We start from the raw sequence: 9,791 nt of genomic DNA, 5'->3' as shown, positions 1-9,791 counted from the left end.
TTTCATTAAGAGGTTAAAAAAATGTTGTACCAGAATGTATATTAGGCCAGCAGCTGTAAATAGTTGAATGGAGTCATAACTTTCTGAAACTTTTTGTTGCTTGGGTATATGATTTCACCATAAACACTGAATAAGATTATTTTTGACAACAATATTTTGTTTATTACAGGTAGTGAAGCCTCATGCAACAATGGTTGTTATTATGAGAATTTCAGAAGAATTTATGTCGTTGTAAGAATTTAAAAACATAACTGAACACAGAAACCCTGATTTCCCTGCTTGTGTTATAACTTCTTTTGGCTTCGGTGAGTAGTTGCAAATATCCAGAGCAAAAAAAAAGTTCCTCCACAGATACACTCCAAGTGTATATATGCCTCTATGTGTGCACAAATACACATTTATATATATATATGCATATAAAAGTATATATACATACCCTATCACTCTCATTTTTGATTTTTTCTCTGTGAAAGATTAGCTCTGTGAATGTTCTGTCAAGGACACTCATAATAGGCAGATGGAGTGTTTTTGCAGTGATTGTATGGAAAGCTGAATAACATTAAACTTTGAATGTGAATGGACTTTTTTCCACTAACAAGCTTAGATTTCATATCTGATTCAGGCTTAACAATAGCAGTATAAGGCAAAAGAGAGAGAAAAAAACCCTTTATGTATGTTCTGTTTAAATTAAGTGTTCTATTTTTTAAATTAGATGTGTAGAAGTTATTTCACTGAAGCTGGAAATTAGGTTCACTGAATGCATTTGGCAATTAGCATAAATATCATAGAGGATGATACCAAAAATGTTAAAAAAAATGGCATGACCTGAATGAGCCATTAATATTAAAACTGCAGTTTCGCAGATATTTAAACAATAGTGAACATCACCCTTCTGGCCTCTCTTGCTGGAGATGCCTTCAATGAAAAAAGTGTGTTTGGTCTCATCAAAAGCCAGGCTCAATTCTAACAATTTATATATAACAATAACGTGGTTGTATCCAATGTCATTCGTTCAGCATTCTTGGGGAAGTTCAAAAGGTTGTTTTAGTAAAGGTATCTCTGGTCTTCAGCCCAAGAAATGAAAGCAAAGGGCATATCACATATTGGCATGAAAACCAAAGCTGATTTATTCCCAGATCCCCCAGTAGATCTGTCCTTCCTCTGCTTCTGCTGGTAGTGTACAGACACAGTCCCATAGGAAGAATGTGAGTGGGTAGACAACAGTAGCAAAGAACAGGAGATGAGGCAAAGTGTGGGGATTGTAGTATAGAAGAAGGAAACACCTGGAGAAGACAAATTCCAAAAGCAGAGTATTGTGACATATGTAGTGCTTAGTGCATCTAGATGTGTAGAAATTAGCATAGCAGATAAAAGCTTCCATGTATCTACATGTATCTAGATTTTTTTTTTTTTTAAAATATACTTTATTCACAGAAATATTCTGGCTTAGAATTTAGGGATATTGGTGTTATCCACTTATATGTGGTTGTCACCCTCAAACTGACTTAGATCCCACTTCAGTCTCCCAGTTATGTCAAACTAGCTTGCAAACCCTCAAGACATCTTAAAGTTCACACGCCTTCAAACACCATACTGTTTGACCATGTCAAAAACTAGACACGCTATTTTGTGGTAACAAGGTGGGAATCATACAGCAAGTTGCTGGAAACAGTAGACACTAAACCTAAAATGATAGCTCATAGTACTACCTGGAAACTTTGCTTCCTTTGCCAAAGATTTTAAACAAACTTATGTAGCTTCAAGTGAAATGTGATATTCCAAATTATAGTATCTGCTTCCTTTATCTTTGGTCTGATTAGTAAACAAACGATTAACTACAAACTGCATTGAGGCTGTTTATTACTTTGGGTAGAGATGGTACCCAATCTCACCTTGGGCCTGTAGGCATGATTATAGGTAAATGGTAATTGCAATCAAATATATATATATATTTCAAATTTAGCCTATGAGATATTTTGGTATGATTTTATAGGAGAGCTTTGTGGGAACTGGCAAACCTTTCACATCCACCAGCTATGAAAGAGAGAGATGCACAGTGTGGGAGAGAGCTGGCTTTTGACAAAAACATTGCACTGGAGAATGTGAATTATAGCAGCTATAACGAGTTGGGGTGGAGAAAGCAGGAGAGCAGAAAGAGCTGGAGGAGGTGAAAGGGATCTCAACACAGGAAACGAGGCAGCTCAAGGAGGAAAAACATTGCAATGCCTTCTGGGAACATCAGGGAGGAACTGGAAAAGCTGGAGAGAACTGGAGGATGTTGAGTTTGTTGAGGAAGTAGAGTCACTACAAGAAAACAAATTATCTCTAAGGTGAAGAGAACTTACTGTTCTTCTGTTTATTTTTACACCGGTGAGCAATACGGTGCTGCTGCTGTCAATGATACTTTTGGTACTAAAATGATACAGTAGTAATGGGAGCAAAAGTAGCTGACAGACTTCAAACAAAGCAAAGAACACGACAGCTTTCATTCCTATCCCTAGAGTCACCAGCAAGCAAAACTATTCTGTTAATATTTTATTGTTATTAGTCATAAGTTCAACAAGGGAACTATTACAGGTGAATCACTAGAATAGACTGAGCTGACAGTAAGCTAAAACATGCCTAGGGCAGCAAACTTTTTTTTTTTTTTTTTTTTTTTTTAGTATTATGACTTTCTAGTTTCTGCTTGTGGTGAATAATGTGTCAAAAGAATCCCTAAACTCCATCACTGATTACTAAGGTTGCTGAACAAATGATCTGCAAAATAATCCAACTTTGAGGTGGCTATTTGGAAACTATCATTTTCCTTTTCTTAAAATATCCATGTTAACCTGATCTTTCAGATTATTTTATTCAGCTTCCTTATATTTTTCCAAAATAAGATTTATTTATTTTTTTCCCCAAATGAGTCTGAACTCCTACCAGAGGAGGGGTGCATTTGGAAATCTTAGTCCCAAGAAAGTGAACAGCACCCCCCCCCCCCCCCCCCCTTCTTTTTTTTTTACTCACCTTATGCTCTTCCACAAGCTGTGTAAAGCTTGGATTCTGATTCCTAACAGAAAAAGAATAATACGGATTGCTCTCTGGTTTAGGTATTGTTGGCATGTCCATGTAAAGAACTTTACTTCAGATTTATGGGAAAGCTAATCTGACGCTCATCCCAAGGAGTTATAAAGGCCAATTATCTGAAGCTAAAGGAAATTTTTTTTTCTTTTTTTTTTTTTCTAGGCTATGCTTGAGTTTGTTGTGAGTTTCAGCCCATATACCTACATGAGCTTTCAGTTCTCTTATGCTGCTACCTTCATTTTTAGATCCTCAGGTTGGTTGGAAATGGAGTTACATGGGCTAACTCATATTTGGAAACCAAGAGTATTTCACTTGAGGAAGGACTTCAGATTTTTTTTTTTTTTTTTAATTTATTTATTTATTTATTTATTTGTATTATATAGCTCTATCACCTGACCTCATAAAAGATATTCTCTCTACCAATTTCTGTTGACACAATAAGTAGTCTTAAGCCTATTACATAAAATCCATATAAATGTTTAACATCTTTATTTTAATGTTGCAAGAATAGCACCTGACAGGCCAAAGTTCCTCCACTGTTCTGGTGTTTCTGCACATATAGGAGGGAATTAGTACAACGGTTCATGGCCTTTAGGATCATGTATCTTGCATACTTCACTATAATTAACCCTCTCAGCTAAATACAGTGACTTGGACGGATGAGCCGGCTGACATGAGCAGTGATGGATGACTTAAAAGTTAGCAGCACAGACTGAAGTGCTTGGTGAGGAACTGATATATTTTTTTCTAGTTGTAGGAGCTGCTGTCTCCAATGAGAGCCATCACCACAGATGGGCTTTTAGGAGAGGATGGTACTGAGTATGTTTTTTCACTGGTGTGAATATTCTTTCTGTTAATAGAGTCCTTGCTGGGACTGAAAATGGCTTTTCTGGGCAGCAGGAAGCTTGCTTTCTGCATGAGACAGCAATAGGATTATGGAAAAGATGAAATTATTCTCTGGAAACTGATGACATTTGAAGTAGAGGAATTTTCCATATGTCACTGCAAATAATGAGCTATTTTCATAAGATGAGAAAAGGAAAAAAATTAATTGCTAACTTAAGAAGGGATCAAAAATAAAAAAAGGAGAAGTCTATTGAGTTCATTTTTACATCCTATAAATTTTCAAAGGAAATTACATTTTTTTTTTTTTCTGGGTTAATTGTTATGAAATCTATTTTAAGTTGTATGAAAAACAAGCTCTAAATCACTCAAAACTTGTGGAAAGTGCCAATGAAAACATTTTCCAAGTGAGGTAGCTTTTACTCATTCATTCTTGTTACCCACATGTACAGAAAAAAAAGTAGTTTTAGAAATGAGTCACATTTTGTTGCCCAATGGAGTTGAAAGTTGAAGAGATACATAAATCTTCAGTGAACAAAGTCAGATAGGTACATTGATCTTAAATCTATTCCATGAGATTCAGCAGAGAAACAGGTAAAGGCAGCTGCTTTATTCTTACTCGTGTTCTCACTGTATTGGTATGTTCACAAATGAGTCAACAATTGAGGCGGTGTTTACCATTTAAAAACATATTGCTTATCCTTGTGTTTTAGGAAAGGTTTGGTTACATTTAATCCTACTAATCTCTTGATTGTGCAGAATTTTTCCAAGGCACGTTGCCTTCCTCCCCACTGAACTCAGCCAACATGACACTATCTTGTTTTTCCTGTAATCAAAAGCTAATGGGGACTATACAAACTGCTCTCATCCCTCTACCCCATTCTTCTCCTCCTCCCTCTGAGGCAATCAAACTGTGTAATCATTAGAGAGACTAATCAAGACAACAGGATTAAGATCCAAAAGCTCACTGTAAGCCTCCACTGAATAGTTATCTCTAAATAGGCCAAGAACAGAAGCATGAGTAAGTCAGAAGTTCTCTAGGAAAATCATAGGTCAAGTATGAAAGAAGGATATAAACTTAATTTTTAGTGATTACATTACCTTGTGTGTAGAGCTATGCCTACAATACATATAGCATGTGCATTGCATTATTAAAGGTATTTATTCTTTTGAAAAGGTACTGGCGTTCATACTTGGTTTTTGTTTTTGCTGTGTTTTTTAGCTGTCTCATAGCATTCATTCCTATGTTAGAATTCTTTTTGAGTATGCATGTAGTGATGGCCTGGTAGTTAGCTTTTATGCATGAGCGCTTATTCAGCAGAAGACAGCTCAGAACCTGAAGTGTAAGGTGTATTAGAAATATTCAAAAGCTCTGTGACACGTAGGAAATAATGTGTGTAGAGCAGAACTTGAGGTGAAAAGGAGAATCAGCTATGAGTCCTTTGTGTGTCTGAAAGACTGCGACAATGCAGGCATGCTAGGCTTTCATATCAATATTGTGATATGAAGAGATGAGCTCTGCAAAAGAAGAGGAGAAATAAAAGGAAACAAGGGACCCACAGAGGCTGGGAGAAAATAACTTTCAGCTGTTCATTGCTGAAGATATTAAAACTAAATAGCAGTCTGGATTGCCAGAAATTTCTTATAAAACTTTTTTTTTTTTTTTTTTTTTTTTTTAAAATAATACAAGAAGGTACGTTTATAGTTGGCTATACTTCTAAAACTAAATAAGTGTCTAACAAAATCTTTAAAAGAAGAGAATCCAACGAAGCAGCACTGATTTTTATTCTTATTTTAATAGGCCATATTTGCATGCTTATAAACCTGATATGCCTATGTGTGTAAAGAGACAGAGAAAGTGTGCATTGGCTGTATGGGTCAAGTTGTGTGAGAATATGAATATATGCCATGTGAATGGAAGATGGTTTGACTATGTGCACAGTAGTTGGTAATGGGCAGTGGTAAACGCACTGGCCAAATACTAATAAAAACCACAAAGTTTTATTTTTTGACAGTAATTTACTAGTGATTTATTTTACAAATCTGTCCTGGTAACCCAATAAATTTGCTAATTTAGTGCTAGTTTTTTTTTTATTTGTAACCATCAAATATTTTACTAGGCACATCTGTGTCATACAGAATTTTGCCAATATGCTATTATTTCACTAATTTCAATAAATTTGTTACACAAATACCAAGTGGAAAGAGTGCCTGGGATGTTAGGAAACTATAGAGTTGGTGTAGGAACATGAATAGACATGAGAGAGTATTACAGGCTCTGCTGAGCATTCCTCAGAGGTGTTAATGACTTTAAGCCTGTCAAGAATGTCTCTAGCTTGTACAGCAAAGACAATTCAACAGTTTAATAAAAAGGTGTAACATTTCCTACAGGTAAGCTCAAGTGATCAAAGGATATAATAGAGCTTTTGTTACTTCATTCAAAGAATGCATTCTGGAGTTTAACCTTTGCTTTTGATGTAATGTCATCTTTGAATGCTAACAGCCATTTCTAGGAAGGATTAAGTTGTTTGAAGTGTTTTTTGGCCTTTATTTAGGACCTGGCATTGGAAACCAAAGAAAGTGTGGAGTAATGTGCTATAAATCACAGAAAAGCTTTAAATAGTAATATCTAGAAACATAACTAAAAGTAATGAAGGAGAAGGTCAGGACTGGAAGGTAGAGTTTGATCATACTAGTTTTATGTTCAATGTAGATGTCTTAGAGTTTAATCATATAAGGTAACAGTAAACTTTTTGGAGGGCAATATTTGTGAATTGATATCATCTGGGTCATTTTTGTGGGTACAGTGCATTTGCATTTCTATTCTGGAATAAAAGTTGTAGCACAGGAAATGCACAAACAACCACGAAAGCTGGAGCTATACAGTCCAAGTATCTTCTCCAGTTGTCTGCTGTTTTTGTGGCAGATAAATCGTGTTTTCTCCCCAAACCCTTACAGTTTTCACCTCAACTTTTATATTAATATTACTGAGCCTATGACAGTGACTGCTGATGGACTATGCAAAAATGTCCTTGCATTTGGGGTGGTAAATGTGGCATGGATCACAAGGAATGATGACTTGTGCCATTTTATTTTAATCCCACATCAAATATCTACTAGAGTTCATGGTCACATTCAACATATTGGCAGATGCAAAAGTAGAAGCTACAGCTTTACTGGATCTGCCCAGTTTTGCTCTGTTCCTAATACACATTCTCACTTTCTCTTTCCACTCATGAACATGCAGCCCAAGAAGCAGAGCACCGTATTTCCTTATGTGGTGCTGGTATATGGCAAAACACAGATACTGAAAGGTAATGCAGGACCTGACTTTTAACTAAATTCAGATGTAACACCCTCTAAGATTAAGCAACATGTACAGGTAGAATTAACAGAAGTGTCAGTAGGAAAGAGATGTTGGGTGCTTTGTTTCTGAGTACTGAAGCCTGATGGGCAAAGATGATTTCATGTGGGTGCTGTTATCAATTAATAGATTGACTTAGGCTGAAGTACCAATATTTCTCCATACTACAACCCAAACCTCCATAAGGTGGTTTGGGTTGTCTTTAAGGAGAGGCTGCCTTGACAAAGAAAGCAGAAAGTTATTGAAGCTTACAGAATGGTTTTAGGCAATAGTGAAGAGTGAAAGTTGAGGGATTATTTAGAAATAGTTTTCACTTTTTGAAGCAACTAGTTGAGCTTTAGCCAGGAAATTGTCTCAGATTATTGGAGCAATTCACACCTTCAAAATCTGAAATGGGAGAGCACGAGAATAGGTAGGTGAGCTATCTTTTGAGAAAGCTTCCTTGATTTTTGGTTCTTGCCCCTTGTTCCTATCCCCCAGCTTTCCAACACTGAAGAACTGAGAGTGAGCTTAGGAAAACAACAATAAAAACACATTTTTAGATTGTCAGAAAAAATGCATTTTGGTAAGTTTTAAAGTTTAGAGTTAGATTCATTCTCTCAAGTCTCTGACTTCAGTGATCATCTCAGTTTTGCTACAAATACTTCCTTACTATTGGCATTGGAACTTCAGTTGAAACTAATAAGTCCCTAGCTGTACATTAATATCTGTCCATTGCCACAGTTCTGAAGTGTTTCATAAATAAGCAGTGGAATTTATTTGTGTCTTTGAAGTATTTGCACACAAATGGAACAGAGGTATTAGACTTCATTGCCATTGCTGGCTTGGAAAGGTGCAGGCTGCTGAGTCAGGACAACATGAAACTGCTGAAACACTGCCATGGAGTAGATCATAGAGATGTTTTGATTGAAGGTTACAGGTAAAATGCACTTCTGTTCAGATAACAGCACTCTTCACAAAAATGAGTTTTTGAAGACCGCATTTCATTTATGGTGACTTTTTCTGACCCACAGCTTTCCTGTGAAGAAAGGCTCTCTTTTTGATTTGATACTCAAATGAAGGTCTTCTATAGGGCTGGACTGCATCTGCAGACTTTGCAGAAGAATGCTTCAGTGCTGTTTCAGACAGAAACAAATGTCAGGAGGACTGGAAAAGGGAAGGGAGAACAGTGCGTGAGTCCTCTGACTCTGGTGCAATAAGTATGCTTATTTATAAGACACTGCTCAGATACCATGCATTTCATCTCTTTCAGAAGGGACAGCAAAGACAGATGAAGTGGAGGGATTCAAAGGAATTCTGTTGGGCATCCAGATGTTCAGATGTTGCTCTAAGTTTGATATCCCGTGTTCTCTGAGTGATGACATGAAACCTTGTACTGCAGCCATCCGTGAATTAGAAAAATGGTACATATTTTTGTGTAATATTTTTTATAAATGACACATTAGAAAAAATGTTCAGAGAGTAGATTTTTTTTTCCCCTCACGGTGTTAGAAAGTTTGACACAATGGACATTTCATAACTGAATATGGTCCTTATGTACCCTATCTAAAAATCTCTGTTTAAATAAGTCAACAAACTGTTCAATACAAATTTAGGCAAAAAGATGTTGTTTTTATAATATACCCCCCTTTCCCCCTCTCCTCTTCCTCCCCAGTCCCTCAAGTTCTGTGACTTTTCATTAATTTTTCCCCATCATTTAGATTGAAATTGACCTTCCTCAATTTAGGTACCAAATATGTCTTCAGTACACTTACACAAACAAGAGCAATAGGATTTTGGGAAGAGTGGAGGAGTTATACATTTAATTAAAAATATCCCCACATTTAGGGCATGAGTATAGGAAGGCAGATACAGAAGTAGATTAGGTTGTATTTGTTGCATCTCTTCCTATGGAACCATATCAGTTTTGTAATAAATGGGAAAGATGAGGGAAAATGCTACCTCTCCTGAAGCCAGTAGATGAAGGACTTTACTCTAAAAGACTTCTCCATAGCTTTTTTGTCAATGTAAAATGGATTACTTGCCAATCCAGACATAGTGAATATTGTAGAATAAGTATAATAGATAAGTATACTTGTATGAAAGATCAGAACATATGTATTTCCAAATCAGTGGTCCAAGGGAGCAGAGATCCTGCTTCTGCTGTTCTCAGAGAGCATCCACTATTTTGGTTTATAAGATCTATAATATATTATGGAATTCTGTTTAGTATGCTTACATTTTTATGTCCCAAATATGTATTGCACAGAATATATATGTAGCATGCATGAAATGTAGTATGTTCATTTTTGACATAATTTCCATTTCCATAACTGTTAGAGAAAACAGCACTCTACAGATTAACATTTATATTGCTGTTAGCTATGAATCTAGTTTTTGAGTAGTGGATGCCTACATGCAAGTTTTAGGACTAAGAATTTAAAAGGGCATGTTTTCTTCTGGTAATTACTGAGAAAGCCATATAAATAATGCTCAATTGAAGCAAATGATACACCATTTTCAGGAATTATATTGTTTT

At 36.0% G+C, this 9,791-nt stretch overlaps 1 long non-coding RNA gene across 1 annotated transcript in view; it reads left to right on the top strand.

Annotated features, from left to right (window-relative positions):
- Positions 1-3,749: 3,749 nt before the first annotated feature.
- LOC118162725 overlaps positions 3,750-9,791 on the top strand; it is a 118,576-nt gene continuing 112,534 nt past the window's right edge. The window contains exon 1 of the long non-coding RNA XR_004748584.1: positions 3,750-3,878. This is a non-coding gene — a long non-coding RNA (uncharacterized LOC118162725). The remainder of the gene's footprint in view (positions 3,879-9,791) is intronic.

This window comes from Oxyura jamaicensis, chromosome 2 (genome assembly GCF_011077185.1).
Source record: "Oxyura jamaicensis isolate SHBP4307 breed ruddy duck chromosome 2, BPBGC_Ojam_1.0, whole genome shotgun sequence".
NCBI lineage: Eukaryota > Metazoa > Chordata > Aves > Anseriformes > Anatidae > Oxyura > Oxyura jamaicensis.
Note: the sequence above shows the minus strand (reverse complement) of the source record. Positions and strands in the feature narration are given on the sequence as shown.